At 39.9% G+C, this 22,535-nt stretch overlaps 19 non-coding genes across 19 annotated transcripts; 6 read left to right on the forward strand and 13 right to left on the reverse strand.

The window, feature by feature from the left end:
- Positions 1-312: 312 nt before the first annotated feature.
- trnal-caa (transfer RNA leucine (anticodon CAA)) lies at positions 313-423 on the reverse strand. Its single transcript has 2 exons — positions 386-423; positions 313-351 (listed from the first exon to the last, which is right to left on the reverse strand). It is a non-coding gene; the product is annotated as a tRNA-Leu (tRNA).
- A 347-nt stretch (positions 424-770) lies between these two features.
- trnak-cuu (transfer RNA lysine (anticodon CUU)) lies at positions 771-843 on the reverse strand. The gene has a single exon. It is a non-coding gene; the product is annotated as a tRNA-Lys (tRNA).
- Positions 844-2,982: 2,139 nt separating this feature from the next.
- Positions 2,983-3,188, forward strand: LOC131705517 (small nucleolar RNA U3). The gene has a single exon (XR_009310470.1). It is a non-coding gene; the product is annotated as a small nucleolar RNA U3 (small nucleolar RNA).
- Positions 3,189-3,904: 716 nt separating this feature from the next.
- trnal-caa (transfer RNA leucine (anticodon CAA)) lies at positions 3,905-4,015 on the reverse strand. The gene is made up of 2 exons: positions 3,978-4,015; positions 3,905-3,950 (listed from the first exon to the last, which is right to left on the reverse strand). It is a non-coding gene; the product is annotated as a tRNA-Leu (tRNA).
- Positions 4,016-4,365: 350 nt separating this feature from the next.
- On the reverse strand, positions 4,366-4,438 carry trnak-cuu (transfer RNA lysine (anticodon CUU)). The gene has a single exon. It is a non-coding gene; the product is annotated as a tRNA-Lys (tRNA).
- A 2,140-nt stretch (positions 4,439-6,578) lies between these two features.
- On the forward strand, positions 6,579-6,784 carry LOC131705518 (small nucleolar RNA U3). The gene has a single exon (XR_009310471.1). It is a non-coding gene; the product is annotated as a small nucleolar RNA U3 (small nucleolar RNA).
- A 704-nt stretch (positions 6,785-7,488) lies between these two features.
- Positions 7,489-7,599, reverse strand: trnal-caa (transfer RNA leucine (anticodon CAA)). Its single transcript has 2 exons — positions 7,562-7,599; positions 7,489-7,534 (listed from the first exon to the last, which is right to left on the reverse strand). It is a non-coding gene; the product is annotated as a tRNA-Leu (tRNA).
- A 346-nt stretch (positions 7,600-7,945) lies between these two features.
- On the reverse strand, positions 7,946-8,018 carry trnak-cuu (transfer RNA lysine (anticodon CUU)). The gene has a single exon. It is a non-coding gene; the product is annotated as a tRNA-Lys (tRNA).
- A 2,140-nt stretch (positions 8,019-10,158) lies between these two features.
- On the forward strand, positions 10,159-10,364 carry LOC131705520 (small nucleolar RNA U3). The gene has a single exon (XR_009310472.1). It is a non-coding gene; the product is annotated as a small nucleolar RNA U3 (small nucleolar RNA).
- A 704-nt stretch (positions 10,365-11,068) lies between these two features.
- trnal-caa (transfer RNA leucine (anticodon CAA)) lies at positions 11,069-11,179 on the reverse strand. Its single transcript has 2 exons — positions 11,142-11,179; positions 11,069-11,114 (listed from the first exon to the last, which is right to left on the reverse strand). It is a non-coding gene; the product is annotated as a tRNA-Leu (tRNA).
- A 345-nt stretch (positions 11,180-11,524) lies between these two features.
- Positions 11,525-11,597, reverse strand: trnak-cuu (transfer RNA lysine (anticodon CUU)). Its single transcript has one exon. It is a non-coding gene; the product is annotated as a tRNA-Lys (tRNA).
- Positions 11,598-13,737: 2,140 nt separating this feature from the next.
- Positions 13,738-13,943, forward strand: LOC131705521 (small nucleolar RNA U3). Its single transcript, XR_009310473.1, has one exon. It is a non-coding gene; the product is annotated as a small nucleolar RNA U3 (small nucleolar RNA).
- Positions 13,944-14,659: 716 nt separating this feature from the next.
- On the reverse strand, positions 14,660-14,770 carry trnal-caa (transfer RNA leucine (anticodon CAA)). The gene is made up of 2 exons: positions 14,733-14,770; positions 14,660-14,705 (listed from the first exon to the last, which is right to left on the reverse strand). It is a non-coding gene; the product is annotated as a tRNA-Leu (tRNA).
- Positions 14,771-15,117: 347 nt separating this feature from the next.
- Positions 15,118-15,190, reverse strand: trnak-cuu (transfer RNA lysine (anticodon CUU)). The gene has a single exon. It is a non-coding gene; the product is annotated as a tRNA-Lys (tRNA).
- A 2,124-nt stretch (positions 15,191-17,314) lies between these two features.
- LOC131705550 (small nucleolar RNA U3) lies at positions 17,315-17,520 on the forward strand. The gene has a single exon (XR_009310503.1). It is a non-coding gene; the product is annotated as a small nucleolar RNA U3 (small nucleolar RNA).
- Positions 17,521-18,236: 716 nt separating this feature from the next.
- On the reverse strand, positions 18,237-18,347 carry trnal-caa (transfer RNA leucine (anticodon CAA)). Its single transcript has 2 exons — positions 18,310-18,347; positions 18,237-18,282 (listed from the first exon to the last, which is right to left on the reverse strand). It is a non-coding gene; the product is annotated as a tRNA-Leu (tRNA).
- Positions 18,348-18,694: 347 nt separating this feature from the next.
- trnak-cuu (transfer RNA lysine (anticodon CUU)) lies at positions 18,695-18,767 on the reverse strand. Its single transcript has one exon. It is a non-coding gene; the product is annotated as a tRNA-Lys (tRNA).
- Positions 18,768-20,909: 2,142 nt separating this feature from the next.
- LOC131705522 (small nucleolar RNA U3) lies at positions 20,910-21,115 on the forward strand. Its single transcript, XR_009310474.1, has one exon. It is a non-coding gene; the product is annotated as a small nucleolar RNA U3 (small nucleolar RNA).
- A 550-nt stretch (positions 21,116-21,665) lies between these two features.
- Positions 21,666-21,776, reverse strand: trnal-caa (transfer RNA leucine (anticodon CAA)). Its single transcript has 2 exons — positions 21,739-21,776; positions 21,666-21,711 (listed from the first exon to the last, which is right to left on the reverse strand). It is a non-coding gene; the product is annotated as a tRNA-Leu (tRNA).
- Between the last annotated feature and the right edge of the window lie 759 nt (positions 21,777-22,535).

The following is a 22,535-nucleotide window of genomic DNA, read 5'->3' on the forward strand; positions in this document are numbered from 1 at the left end:
AGCCTGAGACCACGATCCAGTGGCAGTCGGAGATGTTTTTCAAAGTAATATGTTATTTGAAATATTAAAACAATCTTTAGTTAAATAACACATGTTTCTACACAAAATATTTTTCAGTGACTTCGACAAGTAGCCAGTTTACAACAAAAATGCAATCTGTGTTAGGAACGCTATTTTAGTCCGATTTAAAATGGAAATGAAAATGGGATTGAGTGCTGACAAGAGTTTGGTATCAGCTGATGATTTCCTTGAAACAATCTTTTTTAGTAAAATGAACAAATTGATTCATTTAAAAAATAAGTAAAAGTGAACTGTCAGAAGTGGGATTTGAACCCACGCCTCCATTCGGAGACTGGAACACACAATTCTTTGGAAAGACAGCGTCCTTGAGTCTGGCGCCTTAGACCACTCAGCCATTCTGACAAGCTGCGTTTGCTTTAGTAGAAAACCGCATTATTTCATTTCAGCACAGACTAGGGTTGTCTATTGTATCAAGGCCCGATTGGGTTTATTACGCACATACTAACTTGCTCCATGAATGATGTAATGACAAGTGTAAAAAAAGAAACAGATTGAAGCCAACCCACGAAAGTAAGATTCTTTATTTCAATATCGGTATAGCTTTAAAGGATGCACGCATTTTACAATAGCAATTGCTATATGACAATGACCAATAAGTAATTGTGTTGCAATACTTTATACAATGTGAACAGAATCAGACATTGCTCCGTTGCCTCGAAGAAACATCTACAATTTGTATTTAAAAAGGACGCCCAACGTGGGGCTCGAACCCACGACCCTGAGATTAAGAGTCTCATGCTCTACCGACTGAGCTAGCCGGGCTGTCGGGAGAAAGTTTATTTCTTTGAGGCGGGGTGAGAGAGGAAGTACCGACAGGTGGTTGGACCTGAGATTCGGTGTGCTGCTGCTGTAGACGAGTGTTCTGGAGACGCGCTGTGTCTGTGTCTGCGGTGTTACAGCCGTGTGAGTATATTCCAAAAGTAAAGTGTTGGATAATTCTAGAGCTAGTCTGTTGAATAAAGCTCTGAGACGTGTGGTTAAATCCAGGTCTCATCAATTTTGTTTTGTTAGATTAAAAGTGTTCCAGCAGCAGGTAAATGTCCCCACACCTTTTGGTTCTGTTTACTTATGCTACACCGCTGCTAAACCTGAACGTTGCTGCTAATTATCTTAACTAAACTTGTATTGTTGTTGAATTGCTCTAATATAGTTAAACCTGTAATGTTGCAGCTAACGTTCCCTAATACTGTTAAAACTTGTGTGTATTAACAATCTGGCTTTTGTTGTTGTACCCTTGCTGCGAAGAGCTGTTTCCAATCACCTAGCACTCTTAAAGAGAAGTGTAATCGCTGCTATATGTTGGTCTAATACCCCATGCTTTTAAAATGTGGCTATTGACTGGCTTTATTCAATTTCCCCTCCTTGTTTTTAGTACAACTTTAATACATTGTATTGTTAGTTATTTGAACTGATTTATGTGACTCATGGATCATTGTAATAAAGCTTTGTGAATTGTTATTCTGCCTTTGTCATTCTGTTGTCATTCCTATTCCAAACCTTTTAATTAATTTTTAGTAGTGTCGGTATTAGGACTCTCACTGGATGTCACTGGGTGTGGCTGCTACAATCCCATATAGAATGCGACAAAACAGGTCGCCCTCCTTCATATAAACAGAAAAAGAATAAGTACACACACACACGAGTTGATTTACTGCAGCGTCAGACATCGGAGGTTCAGCAGTGTACTGCAATGTTGTGAAAAGACGTGTCTAATTCAGGATGGTTGAGCGAGCTATGGCGCTGCGTTCAGATCACAGTTACCCTGGAAGCGTGGGTTCGAATTCCATTTCTGACAGCTCTGTTTGTTCATTAACCACTCAGCCACGGCTACATGATCTCACGGTTTTCCGTGAAAACAGCCGTATTATTGTCAAAAGAAGCAAACGACACCCGCAGTAATGCTGCAGATGGCAGTATAGGCTAAATAATGAACCCAAGTCAAATGCCTTTGTTGAAACTCTATCAGATTTGTACAAGTCAAGCACACGTGGGAAATAATAATACCATATCCTTTCTGCCAACGTTCATAATAATGAATACATCCTTATTTCAAAATACGTAGCTATTTAACTGATCTTTTCAAAACACCCATACACAAAAGCCTTATTTCTACTGAAAAACTAACTTGCTTCATGGCTGATGCTACAGCACTCGGGCACGTTGTGCCTAGCGTTAGCGGACATAGGAGATAAGAAGACCTACAAAATATCACGCGCTGCAGTTTTTCAGTCCGGGGATTATTACAAATTAGCAGACTGTGCATTAAAATACACATGCATGGCGGGCGTCTCTGTTACAAAGAATTGTCACACTTTGTATTTATCTCCATAATGCGCCGGGACAAAATACGCAGATACTTTAAAATTATTTGGAGAATGCGGGCATCGATCCCGCTACTTCTCGCATGCTAAGCGAGCGCTCTACCATTTGAGCTAATTCCCCTTTAATGGTGTCAGGGATTCTCATAGGCTTCATCGCAGCTTGATACGAGCAAATCAGATTGTCAGTTGTTTTTTATTTTTATTTTGGCAATGTAGTCTGTGATTGCAAATTTAAAAAAATAATTTAATTAACTAAATAGCAAGTATTTCGACTAGAGGTATGTTTTCAATTTCTTTAAAAAGTAGTCTCAGCTCGTTTATTCAGTCGCTTAGAAATCCACAATCTGTGTCCCGATGCAGCAGCGCTGTGTGCTGTGGCTCGAGCTTGTTTGACGAGGCAGACGATGCAAAAATGCCAATACTTGCTTTTGTATCACACGACAAACTTAAGGTATGCTTTAACGGCCTGGCTGTCTCGGGTTAGTTTGTATTGTTAATGTAACACCTCGTTGTTGCTCAGTCATTGTTTCATATGAAGTAGAGCTTGCCAGTTGGGGGCGACGGTCTGCTAATAAAAGTTAAGACTATATTTGCAAGGATCATTTCTAGAATGAAACACGTTTTGAAGGGATTGGTCTCGGTATCCACCAGGAGGAGTGGCAGTGTTTTCTTCTGAGCACCGAGCTGACAATGAGTGTTGTTATCGGGAACCTACTCGCTGCAAGGAATGACCACTTCAATCTTCAGTCGGGGGTTGCTGAAGGAAGGGGACACATTTTGAGTGTGTATCTCATTCCGGTAGAAACGTAGAAAAAAGAAACCATCAAGCCCACAATTGTTCAGTTGTTTAAATCAATAACCACATTTAAATTGATCATTGCTAATGTCAAAACAATTTAAGAACACTTTAAATAGGGCTTGACTAATATAAAAATATAGCAATGTCTTTTGCACTACGCAGGACTAGATTGAGTTTAAAATAGACATTACATCTGAAAATAACTTGTGCTTACCCCCACTTACAAGGAAGCTGTCAACCTTTGTATTCGTCCTCATAACGTGTTAGAAAATGTAAACAGCAGTTGGAGAATACCAAGGTCGATCATCCTAGCATGTTAAACGAGGGCATTTCTCATGTAAGCTACTTCCACTAATAGATCGTTTATACTGTTCTCAATGGTCCGCATCCCAGCCTGAGACCACGATCCAGTGGCAGTCGGAGATGTTTTTCAAAGTAATATGTTATTTGAAATATTAAAACAATCTTTAGTTAAATAACACATGTTTCTACACAAAATATTTTTCAGTGACTTCGACAAGTAGCCAGTTTACAACAAAAATGCAATCTGTGTTAGGAACGCTATTTTAGTCCGATTTAAAATGGAAATGAAAATGGTATTGAGTGCTGACAAGAGTTTGGTATCAGCTGTTGATTTCCTTGAAACAATCTTTTTTAGTAAAATGAACAAATTGATTCATTTAAAAAATAAGTAAAAGAGAACTGTCAGAAGTGGGATTTGAACCCACGCCTCCATTCGGAGACCAGAACACACAATTCTTTGGAAAGACAGCGTCCTTGAGTCTGGCGCCTTAGACCACTCGGCCATTCTGACAAGCTGCGTATGCTTTAGTAGAAAACCGCATTATTTCATTTCAGCACAGTCTAGGGTTGTCTATTGTATCAAGGCCCGATTGGGTTTATTACGCACATACTAACTTGCTCCATGAATGATGTAATGACAAGTGTAAAAAAAGAAACAGATTGAAGCCAACCCACGAAAGTAAGATTCTTTATTTCAATATCGGTATAGCTTTAAAGGATGCACGCATTTTACAATAGCAATTGCTATATGACAATGACCAATAAGTAATTGTGTTGCAATACTTTATACAATGTGAAAAGAATCAGACATTGCTCCTCCGTTGCCTCGAAGAAACATCTACAATTTGTATTTAAAAAGGACGCCCAACGTGGGGCTCGAACCCACGACCCTGAGATTAAGAGTCTCATGCTCTACCGACTGAGCTAGCCGGGCTGTCGGGAGAAAGTTTCTTTCTTTGAAGCGGGGTGAGAGAGGAAGTACCGACAGGTGCGTGGGACCTGAGATTCGGTGTGCTGCTGCTGTAGATGAGTGTTCTGGAGACGCGCTGTGTCTGTCTCTGCGGTGTTACAGCCGTGTGAGTATATTCCAAAAGTAAAGTGTTGGATAATTCGAGAGCTAGTCTGTTGAATAAAGCTCTGAGACGTGTGGTTAAATCCCGGTCTCATCAATTTTGTTTTGTTAGATTAAAAGTGTTCCAGCAGCAGGTAAATGTCCCCACACCTTTTGGTTCTGTTTACTTATGCTACACCGCTGCTAAACCTGAACGTTGCTGCTAATTATCTTAACTAAACTTGTATTGTTGTTGAATTGGTCTAATATAGTTAAACCTGTAATGTTGCAGCTAACGTTCCCTAATACTGTTAAAACTTGTGTGTATTAACAATCTGGCTTTTGTTGTTGTACCCTTGCTGCGAAGAGCTGTTTCCAATCACCTAGCACTCTTAAAGAGAAGTGTAATCGCTGCTATATGTTGGTCTAATACCCCATGCTTTTAAAATGTGGCTATTGGCTGGCTTTATTCAATTTCCCCTCCTTGTTTTTAGTACAACTTTAATACATTGTATTTTTAGTTATTTGAACTGATTTATGTGACTCATGGATCATTGTAATAAAGCTTTGTGAATTGTTATTCTGCCTTTGTCATTCTGTTGTCATTCCTATTCCAAACCTTTTAATTAATTTTTAGTAGTGTCGGTATTAGGACTCTCACTGGGTGTCACTGGGTGTGGCTGCTACAATCCCATATAGAATGCGACAAAACAGGTCGCCCTCCTTCATATAAACAGAAAAAGAATAAGTACACACACACACGAGTTGATTTACTGCAGCATCAGACATCGGAGGTTCAGCAGTGTACTGCAATGTTGTAAAAAGACGTGTCTAATTCAGGATGGTTGAGCGAGCTATGGCGCTGCGTTCAGATCACAGTTACCCTGGAAACGTGGGTTCGAATTCCATTTCTGACAGCTCTGTTTGTTCATTAACCACTCAGCCACGGCTACATGCTCTCACGGTTTTCCGTGAAAACAGCCGTATTATTGTCAAAAGAAGCAAACGACACCCGCAGTAATGCTGCAGATGGCAGTATAGGCTAAATAATGAACCCAAGTCAAATGCCTTTGTTGAAACTCTATCAGATTTGTACAAGTCAAGCACACGTGGGAAATAATAATACCATATCCTTTCTGCCAACGTTCATAATAATGAATACATCCTTATTTCAAAATACGTAGCTATTTAACTGATCTTTTCAAAACACCCATACACAAAAGCCTTATTTCTACTGAAAAACTAACTTGCTTCATGGCTGCTGCTACAGCACTCGGGCACGTTGTGCCTAGCGTTAGCGGACATAGGAGATAAGAAGACCTACAAAATATCACGCGCTGCAGTTTTTCAGTCCGGGGATTATTACAAATTAGCAGACTGTGCATTAAAATACACATGCATGGCGGGCGTCTCTGTTACAAAGAATTGTCACACTTTGTATTTATCTCCATAATGCGCCGGGACAAAATACGCAGATACTTTAAAATTATTTGGAGAATGCGGGCATCGATCCCGCTACTTCTCGCATGCTAAGCGAACGCTCTACCATTTGAGCTCATTCCCCTTTAATGGTGCCAGGGATTCTCATAGGCTTCATCGCAGCTTGATACGAGCAAATCAGATTGTCAGTTGTTTTTTATTTTTATTTTGGCAATGTAGTCTGTGATTGCAAATTTAAAAAAATAATTTAATTAACTAAATAGCAAGTATTTCGACTAGAGGTATGTTTTCAATTTCTTTAAAAAGTAGTCTCAGCTCGTTTATTCAGTCGCTTAGAAACCCACAATCTGTGTCCCGATGCAGCAGCGCTGTGTGCTGTGGCTCGAGCTTGTTTGACGAGGCAGACGATGCAAAAATGCCAATACTTGCTTTTGTATCACACGACAAACTTAAGGTATGCTTTAACGGCCTGGCTGTCTCGGATTAGTTTGTATTGTTAATGTAACACCTCGTTGTTGCCCAGTCATTGTTTCATATGAAGTAGAGCTTGCCAGTTGGGGGCGACGGTCTGCTAATAAAAGTTAAGACTATATTTGCAAGGATCATTTCTAGAATGAAACACGTTTTGAAGGGATTGGTCTCGGTATCCACCAGGAGGAGTGGCAGTGTTTTCTTCTGAGCACCGAGCTGACAATGAGTGTTGTTATCGGGAACCTACTCGCTGCAAGGAATGACCACTTCAATCTTCAGTCGGGGGTTGCTGAAGGAAGGGGACACATTTTGAGTGTGTATCTCATTCCGGTAGAAACGTAGAAAAAAGAAACCATCAAGCCCACAATTGTTCAGTTGTTTAAATCAATAACCACATTTAAATTGATCATTGCTAATGTCAAAACAATTTAAGAACACTTTTAATAGGGCTTGACTAATATAAAAATATAGCAATGTCTTTTGCACTACGCAGGACTAGATTGAGTTTAAAATAGACATTACATCTGAAAATAACTTGTGCTTACCCCCACTTACAAGGAAGCTGTCAACCTTTGTATTCGTCCTCATAACGTGTTAGAAAATGTAAACAGCAGTTGGAGAATACCGAGGTCGAGTTAAACGAGGGCATTTCTCATGTAAGCTACTTCCACTAATAGATCGTTTATACTGTTCTCAATGGTCCGCATCCCAGCCTGAGACCACGATCCAGTGGCAGTCGGAGATGTTTTTCAAAGTAATATGTTATTTGAAATATTAAAACAATCTTTAGTTAAATAACACATGTTTCTACACAAAATATTTTTCAGTGACTTCGACAAGTAGCCAGTTTACAACAAAAATGCAATCTGTGTTAGGAACGCTATTTTAGTCCGATTTAAAATGGAAATGAAAATGGTATTGAGTGCTGACAAGAGTTTGGTATCAGCTGTTGATTTCCTTGAAACATTCTTTTATAGTAAAATGAACAAATTGATTCATTTAAAAAATAAGTAAAAGTGAACTGTCAGAAGTGGGATTTGAACCCAAGCCTCCATTCGGAGACCAGAACACACAATTCTTTGGAAAGACAGCGTCCTTGAGTCTGGCGCCTTAGACCACTCGGCCATTCTGACAAGCTGCGTTTGCTTTAGTAGAAAACCGCATTATTTCATTTCAGCACAGACTAGGGTTGTCTCGTATCAAGGCCCGATTGGGTTTATTACGCACATACTAACTTGCTCCATGAATGATGTAATGACAAGTGTAAAAAAAAGAATCAGATTGAAGCCAACCCACGAAAGTAAGATTCTTTATTTCAATATCGGTATAGCTTTAAAGGATGCACGCATTTTACAATAGCAATTGCTATATGACAATGACCAATAAGTAATTGTGTTGCAATATTTTATACAATGTGAACAGAATCAGACATTGCTCCGTTGCCTCGAAGAAACATCTACAATTTGTATTTAAAAAGGACGCACAACGTGGGGCTCGAACCCACGACCCTGAGATTAAGAGTCTCATGCTCTACCGACTGAGCTAGCCGGGCTGTCGGGAGAAAGTTTCTTTCTTTGAGGCGGGGTGAGAGAGGAAGTACCGACAGGTGCGTGGGACCTGAGATTCGGGGTGTGGCTGCTGTAGATGAGTGTTCTGGAGACGCGCTGTGTCTGTGTCTGCGGTGTTACAGCCGTGTGAGTATATTCCAAAAGTAAAGTGTTGGATAATTCGAGAGCTAGTCTGTTGAATAAAGCTCTGAGACGTGTGGTTAAATCCCGGTCTCATCAATTTTGTTTTGTTAGATTAAAAGTGTTCCAGCAGCAGGTAAATGTCCCCACACCTTTTGGTTCTGTTTACTTATGCTACAGCGCTGCTAAACCTGAACGTTGCTGCTAATTATCTTAACTAAACTTGTATTGTTGTTGAATTGCTCTAATATAGTTAAACCTGTAATGTTGCAGCTAACGTTCCCTAATACTGTTAAAACTTGTGTGTATTAACAATCTGGCTTTTGTTGTTGTACCCTTGCTGCGAAGAGCTGTTTCCAATCACCTAGCACTCTTAAAAAGAAGTGTAATCGCTGTTATATGTTGGTCTAATACCCCATGCTTTTAAAATGTGGCTATTGGCTGGCTTTATTCAATTTCCCCTCCTTGTTTTTAGTACAACTTTAATACATTGTATTGTTAGTTATTTGAACTGATTTAGGTGACTCATGGATCATTGTAATAAAGCTTTGTGAATTGTTATTCTGCCTTTGTCATTCTGTTGTCATTCCTATTCCAAACCTTTTAATTAATTTTTAGTAGTGTCGGTATTAGGACTCTCACTGGGTGTCACTGGGTGTGGCTGCTACAATCCCATATAGAATGCGACAAAACAGGTCGCCCTCCTTCATATAAACAGAAAAAGAATAAGTACACACACACACGAGTTGATTTACTGCAGCATCAGACATCGGAGGTTCAGCAGTGTACTGCAATGTTGTAAAAAGACGTGTCTAATTCAGGATGGTTGAGCGAGCTATGGCGCTGCGTTCAGATCACAGTTACCCTGGAAGCGTGGGTTCGAATTCCATTTCTGACAGCTCTGTTTGTTCATTAACCACTCAGCCACGGCTACATGCTCTCACGGTTTTCCGTGAAAACAGCCGTATTATTGTCAAAAGAAGCAAACGACACCCGCAGTAATGCTGCAGATGGCAGTATAGGCTAAATAATGAACCCAAGTCAAATGCCTTTGTTGAAACTCTATCAGATTTGTACAAGTCAAGCACACGTGGGAAATAATAATACCATATCCTTTCTGCCAACGTTCATAATAATGAATACATCCTTATTTCAAAATACGTAGCTATTTAACTGATCTTTTCAAAACACCCATACACAAAAGCCTTATTTCTACTGAAAAACTAACTTGCTTCATGGCTGCTGCTACAGCACTCGGGCACGTTGTGCCTAGCGTTAGCGGACATAGGAGATAAGAAGACCTACAAAATATCACGCGCTGCAGTTTTTCAGTCCGGGGATTATTACAAATTAGCAGACTGTGCATTAAAATACACATGCATGGCGGGCGTCTCTGTTACAAAGAATTGTCACACTTTGTATTTATCTCCATAATGCGCCGGGACAAAATACGCAGATACTTTAAAATTATTTGGAGAATGCGGGCATCGATCCCGCTACTTCTCGCATGCTAAGCGAACGCTCTACCATTTGAGCTAATTCCCCTTTAATGGTGCCAGGGATTCTCATAGGCTTCATCGCAGCTTGATACGAGCAAATCAGATTGTCAGTTGTTTTTTATTTTTATTTTGGCAATGTAGTCTGTGATTGCAAATTTAAAAAAATAATTTAATTAACTAAATAGCAAGTATTTCGACTAGAGGTATGTTTTCAATTTCTTTAAAAAGTAGTCTCAGCTCGTTTATTCAGTCGCTTAGAAATCCACAATCTGTGTCCCGATGCAGCAGCGCTGTGTGCTGTGGCTCGAGCTTGTTTGACGAGGCAGACGATGCAAAAATGCCAATACTTGCTTTTGTATCACACGACAAACTTAAGGTATGCTTTAACGGCCTGGCTGTCTCGGGTTAGTTTGTATTGTTAATGTAACACCTCGTTGTTGCCCAGTCATTGTTTCATATGAAGTAGAGCTTGCCAGTTGGGGGCGACTGTCTGCTAATAAAAGTTAAGACTATATTTGCAAGGATCATTTCTAGAATGAAACACGTTTTGAAGGGATTGGTCTCGGTATCCACCAGGAGGAGTGGCAGTGTTTTCTTCTGAGCACCGAGCTGACAATGAGTGTTGTTATCGGGAACCTACTCGCTGCAAGGAATGACCACTTCAATCTTCAGTCGGGGGTTGCTGAAGGAAGGGGACACATTTTGAGTGTGTATCTCATTCCGGTAGAAACGTAGAAAAAAGAAACCATCAAGCCCACAATTGTTCAGTTGTTTAAATCAATAACCACATTTAAATTGATCATTGCTAATGTCAAAACAATTTAAGAACACTTTTAATAGGGCTTGACTAATATAAAAATATAGCAATGTCTTTTGCACTACGCAGGACTAGATTGAGTTTAAAATAGACATTACATCTGAAAATAACTTGTGCTTACCCCCACTTACAAGGAAGCTGTCAACCTTTGTATTCGTCCTCATAACGTGTTAGAAAATGTAAACAGCAGTTGGAGAATACCGAGGTCGAGTTAAACGAGGGCATTTCTCATGTAAGCTACTTCCACTAATAGATCGTTTATACTGTTCTCAATGGTCCGCATCCCAGCCTGAGACCACGATCCAGTGGCAGTCGGAGATGTTTTTCAAAGTAATATGTTATTTGAAATATTAAAACAATCTTTAGTTAAATAACACATGTTTCTACACAAAATATTTTTCAGTGACTTCGACAAGTAGCCAGTTTACAACAAAAATGCAATCTGTGTTAGGAACGCTATTTTAGTCCGATTTAAAATGGAAATGAAAATGGTATTGAGTGCTGACAAGAGTTTGGTATCAGCTGTTGATTTCCTTGAAACATTCTTTTATAGTAAAATGAACAAATTGATTCATTTAAAAAATAAGTAAAAGTGAACTGTCAGAAGTGGGATTTGAACCCAAGCCTCCATTCGGAGACCAGAACACACAATTCTTTGGAAAGACAGCGTCCTTGAGTCTGGCGCCTTAGACCACTCGGCCATTCTGACAAGCTGCGTTTGCTTTAGTAGAAAACCGCATTATTTCATTTCAGCACAGACTAGGGTTGTCTCGTATCAAGGCCCGATTGGGTTTATTACGCACATACTAACTTGCTCCATGAATGATGTAATGACAAGTGTAAAAAAAGAATCAGATTGAAGCCAACCCACGAAAGTAAGATTCTTTATTTCAATATCGGTATAGCTTTAAAGGATGCACGCATTTTACAATAGCAATTGCTATATGACAATGACCAATAAGTAATTGTGTTGCAATACTTTATACAATGTGAACAGAATCAGACATTGCTCCGTTGCCTCGAAGAAACATCTACAATTTGTATTTAAAAAGGACGCCCAACGTGGGGCTCGAACCCACGACCCTGAGATTAAGAGTCTCATGCTCTACCGACTGAGCTATCCGGGCTGTCGGGAAAGTTTCTTTCTTTGAGGCGGGGTGAGAGAGGAAGTACCGACAGGTGCGTGGGACCTGAGATTCGGTGTGCTGCTGCTGTAGATGAGTGTTCTGGAGACGCGCTGTGTCTGTGTCTGCGGTGTTACAGCCGTGTGAGTATATTCCAAAAGTAAAGTGTTGGATAATTCGAGAGCTAGTCTGTTGAATAAAGCTCTGAGACGTGTGGTTAAATCCCGGTCTCATCAATTTTGTTTTGTTAGATTAAAAGTGTTCCAGCAGCAGGTAAATGTCCCCACACCTTTTGGTTCTGTTTACTTATGCTACACCGCTGCTAAACCTGAACGTTGCTGCTAATTATCTTAACTAAACTTGTATTGTTGTTGAATTGCTCTAATATAGTTAAACCTGTAATGTTGTAGCTAACGTTCCCTAATACTGTTAAAACTTGTGTGTATTAACAATCTGGCTTTTGTTGTTGTACCCTTGCTGCGAAGAGCTGTTTCCAATCACCTAGCACTCTTAAAGAGAAGTGTAATCGCTGCTATATGTTGGTCTAATACCCCATGCTTTTAAAATGTGGCTATTGGCTGGCTTTATTCAATTTCCCCTCCTTGTTTTTAGTACAACTTTAATACATTTTATTGTTAGTTATTTGAACTGATTTATGTGACTCATGGACCATTGTAATAAAGCTTTGTGAATTGTTATTCTGCCTTTGTCATTCTGTTGTCATTCCTATTCCAAACCTTTTAATTAATTTTTAGTAGTGTCGGTATTAGGACTCTCACTGGGTGTCACAGGGTGTGGCTGCTACAATCCCATATAGAATGCGACAAAACAGGTCGCCCTCCTTCATATAAACAGAAAAAGAATAAGTACACACACACACACGAGTTGATTTACTGCAGCGTCAGACATCGGAGGTTCAGCAGTGTACTGCAATGTTGTGAAAAGACGTGTCTAATTCAGGATGGTTGAGCGAGCTATGGCGCTGCGTTCAGATCACAGTTACCCTGGAAGCGTGGGTTCGAATTCCATTTCTGACAGCTCTGTTTGTTCATTAACCACTCAGCCACGGCTACATGCTCTCACGGTTTTCCGTGAAAACAGCCGTATTATTGTCAAAAGAAGCAAACGACACCCGCAGTAATGCTGCAGATGGCAGTATAGGCTAAATAATGAACCCAAGTCAAATGCCTTTGTTGAAACTCTATCATATTTGTACAAGTCAAGCACACGTGGGAAATAATAATACCATATCAATTCTGCCAACGTTCATAATAATGAATACATCCTTATTTCAAAATACGTAGCTATTTAACTGATCTTTTCAAAACACCCATACACAAAAGCCTTATTTCTACTGAAAAACTAACTTGCTTCATGGCTGCTGCTACAGCACTCGGGCACGTTGTGCCTAGCGTTAGCGGACATAGGAGATAAGAAGACCTACAAAATATCACGCGCTGCAGTTTTTCAGTCCGGGGATTATTACAAATTAGCAGACTGTGCATTAAAATACACATGCATGGTGGGCCTCTCTGTTACAAAGAATTGTCACACTTTGTATTTATCTCCATAATGCGCCGGGACAAAATACGCAGATACTTTAAAATTATTTGGAGAATGCGGGCATCGATCCCGCTACTTCTCGCATGCTAAGAGAGCGCTCTACCATTTGAGCTAATTCCCCTTTAATGGTGCCAGGGATTCTCATAGGCTTCATCGCAGCTTGATACGAGCAAATCAGATTGTCAGTTGTTTTTTATTTTTATTTTGGCAATGTAGTCTGTGATTGCAAATTTAAAAAAATAATTTAATTAACTAAATAGCAAGTATTTCGACTAGAGGTATGTTTTCAATTTCTTTAAAAAGTAGTCTCAGCTCGTTTATTCAGTCGCTTAGAAATCCACAATCTGTGTCCCGATGCAGCAGCGCTGTGTGCTGTGGCCCGAGCTTGTTTGACGAGGCAGACAATGCAAAAATGCCAATACTTGCTTTTGTATCACGCGACAAACTTAAGGTATGCTTTAACGGCTTGGCTGTCTCGAGTTAGTTTGTATTGTTAATGTAACACCTCGTTGTTGCCCAGTCATTGTTTCATATGAAGTAGAGCTTGCCAGTTGGGGGCGACGGTCTGCTAATAAAAGTTAAGACTATATTTGCAAGGATCATTTCTAGAATGAAACACGTTTTGAAGGGATTGGTCTCGGTATCCACCAGGAGGAGTGGCAGTGTTTTCTTCTGAGCACCGAGCTGACAATGAGTGTTGTTATCGGGAACCTACTCGCTGCAAGGAATGACCACTTCAATCTTCAGTCGGGGGTTGCTGAAGGAAGGGGACACATTTTGAGTGTGTATCTCATTCCGGTAGAAACGTAGAAAAAAGAAACCATCAAGCCCACAATTGTTCAGTTGTTTAAATCAATAACCACATTTAAATTGATCATTGCTAATGTCAAAACAATTTAAGAACACTTTTAATAGGGCTTGACTAATATAAAAATATAGCAATGTCTTTTGCACTACGCAGGACTAGATTGAGTTTAAAATAGACATTACATCTGAAAATAACTTGTGCTTACCCCCACTTACAAGGAAGCTGTCAACCTTTGTATTCGTCCTCATAACGTGTTAGAAAATGTAAACAGCAGTTGGAGAATACCGAGGTCGATCATCCTAGCATGTTAAACGAGGGCATTTCTCATGTAAGCTACTTCCACTAATAGATCGTTTATACTGTTCTCAATGGTCCGCATCCCAGCCTGAGACCACGATCCAGTGGCAGTCGGAGATGTTTTTCAAAGTAATATGTTATTTGAAATATTAAAACAATCTTTAGTTAAATAACACATGTTTCTACACAAAATATTTTTCAGTGACTTCGACAAGTAGCCAGTTTACAACAAAAATGCAATCTGTGTTAGGAACGCTATTTTAGTCCGATTTAAAATGGAAATGAAAATGGTATTGAGTGCTGACAAGAGTTTGGTATCAGCTGTTGATTTCCTTGAAACAATCTTTTATAGTAAAATGAACAAATTGATTCATTTAAAAAATAAGTAAAAGTGAACTGTCAGAAGTGGGATTTGAACCCACGCCTCCATTCGGAGACCGGAACACACAATTCTTTGGAAAGACAGCGTCCTTGAGTCTGGCTCCTTAGACCACTCGGCCATTCTGACAAGCTGCGTTTGCTTTAGTAGAAAACCGCATTATTTCATTTCAGCACAGACTAGGGTTGTCTATTGTATCAAGGCCCGATTGGGTTTATTACGTACATACTAACTTGCTCCATGAATGATGTAATGACAAGTGTAAAAAAAGAATCAGATTGAAACCAAGCCACAAAAGTAAGATTCTTTATTTCAATATCGGTATAGCTTTAAAGGATGCACGCATTTTACAATAGCAATTGCTATATGACAATGACCAATAAGTAATTGTGTTGCAATACTTTATACAATGTGAACAGAATCAGACATTGCTCCGTTGCCTCGAAGAAACATCTACAATTTGTATTTAAAAAGGACGCCCAACGTGGGGCTCGAACCCACGACCCTGAGATTAAGAGTCTCATGCTCTACCGACTGAGCTAGCCGGGCTGTCGGGAGAAAGTTTATTTCTTTGAGGCGGGGTGAGAGAGGAAGTACCGACAGGTGGTTGGACCTGAGATTCGGTGTGCTGCTGCTGTAGACGAGTGTTCTGGAGACGCGCTGTGTCTGTGTCTGCGGTGTTACAGCCGTGTGAGTATATTCCAAAAGTAAAGTGTTGGATTATTCTAGAGCTAGTCTGTTGAATAAAGCTCTGAGACGTGTGGTTAAATCCAGGACTCATCAATTTTGTTTTGTTAGATTAAAAGTGTTCCAGCAGCAGGTAAATGTCCCCACACCTTTTGGTTCTGTTTACTTATGCTACACTGCTGCTAAACCTGAACGTTGCTGCTAATTATCTTAACTAAACTTGTATTGTTGTTGAATTGCTCTAATATAGTTAAACCTGTAATGTTGCAGCTAACGTTCCCTAATACTGTTAAAACTTGTGTGTATTAAAAATCTGGCTTTTGTTGTTGTACCCTTGCTGCGAAGAACTGTTTCCAATCACCTAGCACTCTTAAAGAGAAGTGTAATCGCTGCTATATGTTGGTTTAAAATGTGGCTATTGACTGGCTTTATTCAATTTCCCCTCCTTGTTTTTAGTACAACTTTAATACATTGTATTGTTAGTTATTTGAACTGATTTATGTGACTCATGGATCATTGTAATAAAGCTTTGTGAATTGTTATTCTGCCTTTGTCATTCTGTTGTCATTCCTATTCCAAACCTTTTAATTAATTTTTAGTAGTGTCGGTATTAGGACTCTCACTGGGTGTCACTGGGTGTGGCTGCTACAATCCCATATAGAATGCGACAAAACAGGTCGCCCTCCTTCATATAAACAGAAAAAGAATAAGTACACACACACACACGAGTTGATTTACTGCAGCGTCAGACATCGGAGGTTCAGCAGTGTACTGCAATGTTGTGAAAAGACGTGTCTAATTCAGGATGGTTGAGCGAGCTATGGCGCTGCGTTCAGATCACAGTTACCCTGGAAGCGTGGGTTCGAATTCCATTTCTGACAGCTCTGTTTGTTCATTAACCACTCAGCCACGGCTACATGATCTCACGGTTTTCCGTGAAAACAGCCGTATTATTGTCAAAAGAAGCAAACGACACCCGCAGTAATGCTGCAGATGGCAGTATAGGCTAAATAATGAACCCAAGTCAAATGCCTTTGTTGAAACTCTATCAGATTTGTACAAGTCAAGCACACGTGGGAAATAATAATACCATATCCTTTCTGCCAACGTTCATAATAATGAATACATCCTTATTTCAAAATACGTAGCTATTTAACTGATCTTTTCAAAACACCCATACACAAAAGCCTTATTTCTACTGAAAAACTAACTTGCTCATGGCTGCTGCTACAGCACTCGGGCACGTTGTGCCTAGCGTTAGCGGACATAGGAGATAAGAAGACCTACAAAATATCACGCGCTGCAGTTTTTCAGTCCAGGGATTATTTCAAATTAGCAGACTGTGCATTAATATACACATGCATGGTGGGCGTCTCTGTTACAAAGAATTGTCACACTTTGTATTTATCTCCATAATGCGCCGGGACAAAATACGCAGATACTTTAAAATTATTTGGAGAATGCGGGCATCGATCCCGCTACTTCTCGCATGCTAAGCGAGCGCTCTACCATTTGAGCTAATTCCCCTTTAATGGTGCCAGGGATTCTCATAGGCTTCATCGCAGCTTGATACGAGCAAATCAGATTGTCAGTTGTTTTTTATTTTTATTTTGGCAATGTAGTCTGTGATTGCAAATTTAGAAAAATAATTTAATTAACTAAATAGCAAGTATATCGACTAGAGGTATGTTTTCAATTTCTTTAAAAAGTAGTCTCAGCTCGTTTATTCAGTCGCTTAGAAATCCACAATCTGTGTCCCGATGCAGCAGCGCTGTGTGCTGTGGCTCGAGCTTGTTTGACGAGGCAGACGATGCAAAAATGCCAATACTTGCTTTTGTATCACGCGACAAACTTAAGGTATGCTTTAACGGCTTGGCTGTCTCGAGTTAGTTTGTATTGTTAATGTAACACCTCGTTGTTGCCCAGTCATTGTTTCATATGAAGTAGAGCTTGCCAGTTGGGGGCGACGGTCTGCTAATAAAAGTTAAGACTATATTTGCAAGGATCATTTCTAGAATGAAACACGTTTTGAAGGGATTGGTCTCGGTATCCACCAGGAGGAGTGGCAGTGTTTTCTTCTGAGCACCGAGCTGACAATGAGTGTTGTTATCGGGAACCTACTCGCTGCAAGGAATGACCACTTCAATCTTCAGTCGGGGGATGCTGAAGGAAGGGGACACATTTTGAGTGTGTATCTCATTCCGGTAGAAACGTAGAAAAAAGAAACCATCAAGCCCACAATTGTTCAGTTGTTTAAATCAATAACCACATTTAAATTGATCATTGCTAATGTCAAAACAATTTAAGAACACTTTAAATAGGGCTTGACTAATATAAAAATATAGCAATGTCTTTTGCACTACGCAGGACTAGATTGAGTTTAAAATAGACATTACATCTGAAAATAACTTGTGCTTACCCCCACTTACAAGGAAGCTGTCAACCTTTGTATTCGTCCTCATAAGGTGTTAGAAAATGTAAACAGCAGTTGGAGAATACCGAAGTCGATCATCCTAGCATGTTAAACGAGGGCATTTCTCATGTAAGCTACTTCCACTAATAGATCGTTTATACTGTTCTCAATGGTCAGCATCCCAGCCTGAGACCACGATCCAGTGGCAGTCGGAGATGTTTTTCAAAGTAATATGTTATTTGAAATATTAAAACAATCTTTAGTTAAATAACACATGTTTCTACACAAAATATTTTTCAGTGACTTCGACAAGTAGCCAGTTTACAACAAAAATGCAATCTGTGTTAGGAACGCTATTTTAGTCCGATTTAAAATGGAAATGAAAATGGTATTGAGTGCTGACAAGAGTTTGGTATCAGCTGTTGATTTCCTTGAAACAATCTTTTATAGTAAAATGAACAAATTGATTCATTTATAAAATAAGTAAAAGTGAACTGTCAGAAGTGGGATTTGAACCCACGCCTCCATTCGGAGACCAGAACACACAATTCTTTGGAAAGACAGCGTCCTTGAGTCTGGCGCCTTAGACCACTCGGCCATTCTGACAAGCTGCATTTGCTTTAGTAGAAAACCGCATTATTTCATTTCAGCACAGACTAGGGTTGTCTATTGTATCAAGGCCCGATTGGGTTTATTACGCACATACTAACTTGCTCCATGAATGATGTAATGACAAGTGTAAAAAAAGAATCAGATTGAAGCCAACCCACAAAAGTAAGATTCTTTATTTCAATATCGGTATAGCTTTAAAGGATGCACGCATTTTACAATAGCAATTGCTATATGACAATGACCAATAAGTAATTGTGTTGCAATACTTTATACAATGTGAACAGAATCAGACATTGCTCCGTTGCCTCGAAGAAACATCTACAATTTGTATTTAAAAAGGACGCCCAACGTGGGGCTCGAACCCACGACCCTGAGATTAAGAGTCTCATGCTCTACCGACTGAGCTAGCCGGGCTGTCGGAAGAAAGTCTCTTTCTTTGAGGCGGGGTGAGAGAGGAAGTACCGACAGGTGCGTGGGACCTGAGATTCGGTGTGCTGCTGCTGTAGATGAGTGTTCTGGAGACGCGCTGTGTCTGTGTCTGCGGTGTTACAGCCGTGTGAGTATATTCCAAAAGTAAAGTGTTGGATAATTCGAGAGCTAGTCTGTTGAATAAAGCTCTGAGACGTGTGGTTAAATCCCGGTCTCATCAATTTTGTTTTGTTAGATTAAAAGTGTTCCAGCAGCAGGTAAATGTCCCCACACCTTTTGGTTCTGTTTACTTATGCTACAGCGCTGCTAAACCTGAACGTTGCTGCTAATTATCTTAACTAAACTTGTATTGTTGTTGAATTGCTCTAATATAGTTAAACCTGTAATGTTGCAGCTAACGTTCCCTAATACTGTTAAAACTTGTGTGTATTAACAATCTGGCTTTTGTTGTTGTACCCTTGCTGCGAAGAGCTGTTTCCAATCACCTAGCACTCTTAAAGAGAAGTGTAATCGCTGCTATATGTTGGTCTAATACCCCATGCTTTTAAAATGTGGCTATTGGCTGGCTTTATTCAATTTCCCCTCCTTGTTTTTAGTACAACTTTAATACATTGTATTGTTAGTTATTTGAACTGATTTATGTGACTCATGGATCATTGTAATAAAGCTTTGTGAATTGTTATTCTGCCTTTGTCATTCTGTTGTCATTCCTATTCCAAACCTTTTAATTAATTTTTAGTAGTGTCGGTATTAGGACTCTCACTGGGTGTCACTGGGTGTGGCTGCTACAATCCCATATAGAATGCGACAAAACAGGTCGCCCTCCTTCATATAAACAGAAAAAGAATAAGTACACACACACACACGAGTTGATTTACTGCAGCGTCAGACATTGGAGGTTCAGCAGTGTACTGCAATGTTGTGAATAGACGTGTCTAATTCAGGATGGTTGAGCGAGCTATGGCGCTGCGTTCAGATCACAGTTACCCTGGAAGCGTGGATTCGAATTCCATTTCTGACAGCTCTGTTTGTTCATTAACCACTCAGCCACGGCTACATGCTCTCACGGTTTTCCGTGAAAACAGCCGTATTATTGTCAAAAGAAGCAAACGACACCCGCAGTAATGCTGCAGGTGGCAGTATAGGCTAAATAATGAACCCAAGTCAAATGCCTTTGTTGAAACTCTATCAGATTTGTACAAGTCAAGCACACGTGGGAAATAATAATACCATATCCTTTCTGCCAATGTTCATAATAATGAATACATCCTTATTTCAAAATATGTAGCTATTTAACTGATCTTTTCAAAACACCCATACACAAAAGCCTTATTTCTACTGAAAAACTAACTTGCTTCATGGCTGCTGCTACAGCACTCGGGCACGTTGTGCCTAGCGTTAGCGGACATAGGAGATAAGAAGACCTACAAAATATCACGCGCTGCAGTTTTTCAGTCCGGGGATTATTACAAATTAGCAGACTGTGCATTAAAATACACATGCATGGTGGGCCTCTCTGTTACAAAGAATTGTCACACTTTGTATTTATCTCCATAATGCGCCGGGACAAAATACGCAGATACTTTAAAATTATTTGGAGAATGCGGGCATCGATCCCGCTACTTCTCGCATGCTAAGCGAGCGCTCTACCATTTGAGCTAATTCCCCTTTAATGGTGCCAGGGATTCTCATAGGCTTCATCGCAGCTTGATACGAGCAAATCAGATTGTCAGTTGTTTTTTATTTTTATTTTGGCAATGTAGTCTGTGATTGCAAATTTAAAAAAATAATTTAATTAACTAAATAGCAAGTATTTCGACTAGAGGTATGTTTTCAATTTCTTTAAAAAGTAGTCTCAGCTCGTTTATTCAGTCGCTTAGAAACCCACAATCTGTGTCCCGATGCAGCAGCGCTGTGTGCTGTGGCTCGAGCTTGTTTGACGAGGCAGACGATGCAAAAATGCCAATACTTGCTTTTGTATCACACGACAAACTTAAGGTATGCTTTAACGGCCTGGCTGTCTCGGGTTAGTTTGTATTGTTAATGTAACACCTCGTTGTTGCCCAGTCATTGTTTCATATGAAGTAGAGCTTGCCAGTTGGGGGCGACGGTCTGCTAATAAAAGTTAAGACTATATTTGCAAGGATCATTTCTAGAATGAAACACGTTTTGAAGGGATTGGTCTCGGTATCCACCAGGAGGAGTGGCAGTGTTTTCTTCTGAGCACCGAGCTGACAATGAGTGTTGTTATCGGGAACCTACTCGCTGCAAGGAATGACCACTTCAATCTTCAGTCGGGGGTTGCTGAAGGAAGGGGACACATTTTGAGTGTGTATCTCATTCCGGTAGAAACGTAGAAAAAAGAAACCATCAAGCCCACAATTGTTCAGTTGTTTAAATCAATAACCACATTTAAATTGATCATTGCTAATGTCAAAACAATTTAAGAACACTTTAAATAGGGCTTGACTAATATAAAAATATAGCAATGTCTTTTGCACTACGCAGGACTAGATTGAGTTTAAAATAGACATTACATCTGAAAATAACTTGTGCTTACCCCCACTTACAAGGAAGCTGTCAACCTTTGTATTCGTCCTCATAACGTGTTAGAAAATGTAAACAGCAGTTGGAGAATACCGAGGTCGATCATCCTAGCATGTTAAACGAGGGCATTTCTCATGTAAGCTACTTCCACTAATAGATCGTTTACAACAAAAATGCAATCTGTGTTAGGAACGCTATTTTAGTCCGATTTAAAATGGAAATTAAAATGGTATTGAGTGCTGACAAGAGTTTGGTATCAGCTGTTGATTTCCTTGAAACAATCTTTTATAGTAAAATGAACAAATTGATTCATTTAAAAAATAAGTAAAAGAGAACTGTCAGAAGTGGGATTTGAACCCACGCCTCCATTCGGAGATCAGAACACACAATTCTTTGGAAAGATAGCGTCCTTGAGTCTGGCGCCTTAGACCACTCGGCCATTCTGACAAGCTGCGTTTGCTTTAGTAGAAAACCGCATTATTTCATTTCAGCACAGACTAGGGTTGTCTATTGTATCAAGGCCCGATTGGGTTTATTACGCACATACTAACTTGCTCCATGAATGATGTAATGACAAGTGTAAAAAAAGAATCAGATTGAAGCCAACCCACGAAAGTAAGATTCTTTATTTCAATATCGGTATAGCTTTAAAGGATGCACGCATTTTACAATAGCAATTGCTATATGACAATGACCAATAAGTAATTGTGTTGCAATACTTTATACAATGTGAACAGAATCAGACATTGCTCCGTTGCCTCGAAGAAACATCTACAATTTGTATTTAAAAAGGACGCCCAACGTGGGGCTCGAACCCACGACCCTGAGATTAAGAGTATCATGCTCTACCGACTGAGCTAGCCGGGCTGTCGGGAGAAAGTTTCTTTCTTTGAGGCGGGGTGAGAGAGGAAGTACCGACACGTGCGTGGGACCTGAGATTCGGTGTGCTGCTGCTGTAGATGAGTGTTCTGGAGACGCGCTGTGTCTGTGTCTGTGGTGTTACAGCCGTGTGGGTATATTCCAAAAGTAAAGTGTTGGATAATTCGAGAGCTAGTCTGTTGAATAAAGCTCTGAGACGTGTGGTTAAATCCCGGTCTCATCAATTTTGTTTTGTTAGATTAAAAGTGTTCCAGCAGCAGGTAAATGTCCCCACACCTGTTGGTTCTGTTTACTTATGCTACACCGCTGCTAAACCTGAACGTTGCT

The sequence above is a fragment of the Acipenser ruthenus genome, chromosome 35 (assembly GCF_902713425.1).
Source record: "Acipenser ruthenus chromosome 35, fAciRut3.2 maternal haplotype, whole genome shotgun sequence".
Lineage (NCBI taxonomy): Eukaryota > Metazoa > Chordata > Actinopteri > Acipenseriformes > Acipenseridae > Acipenser > Acipenser ruthenus.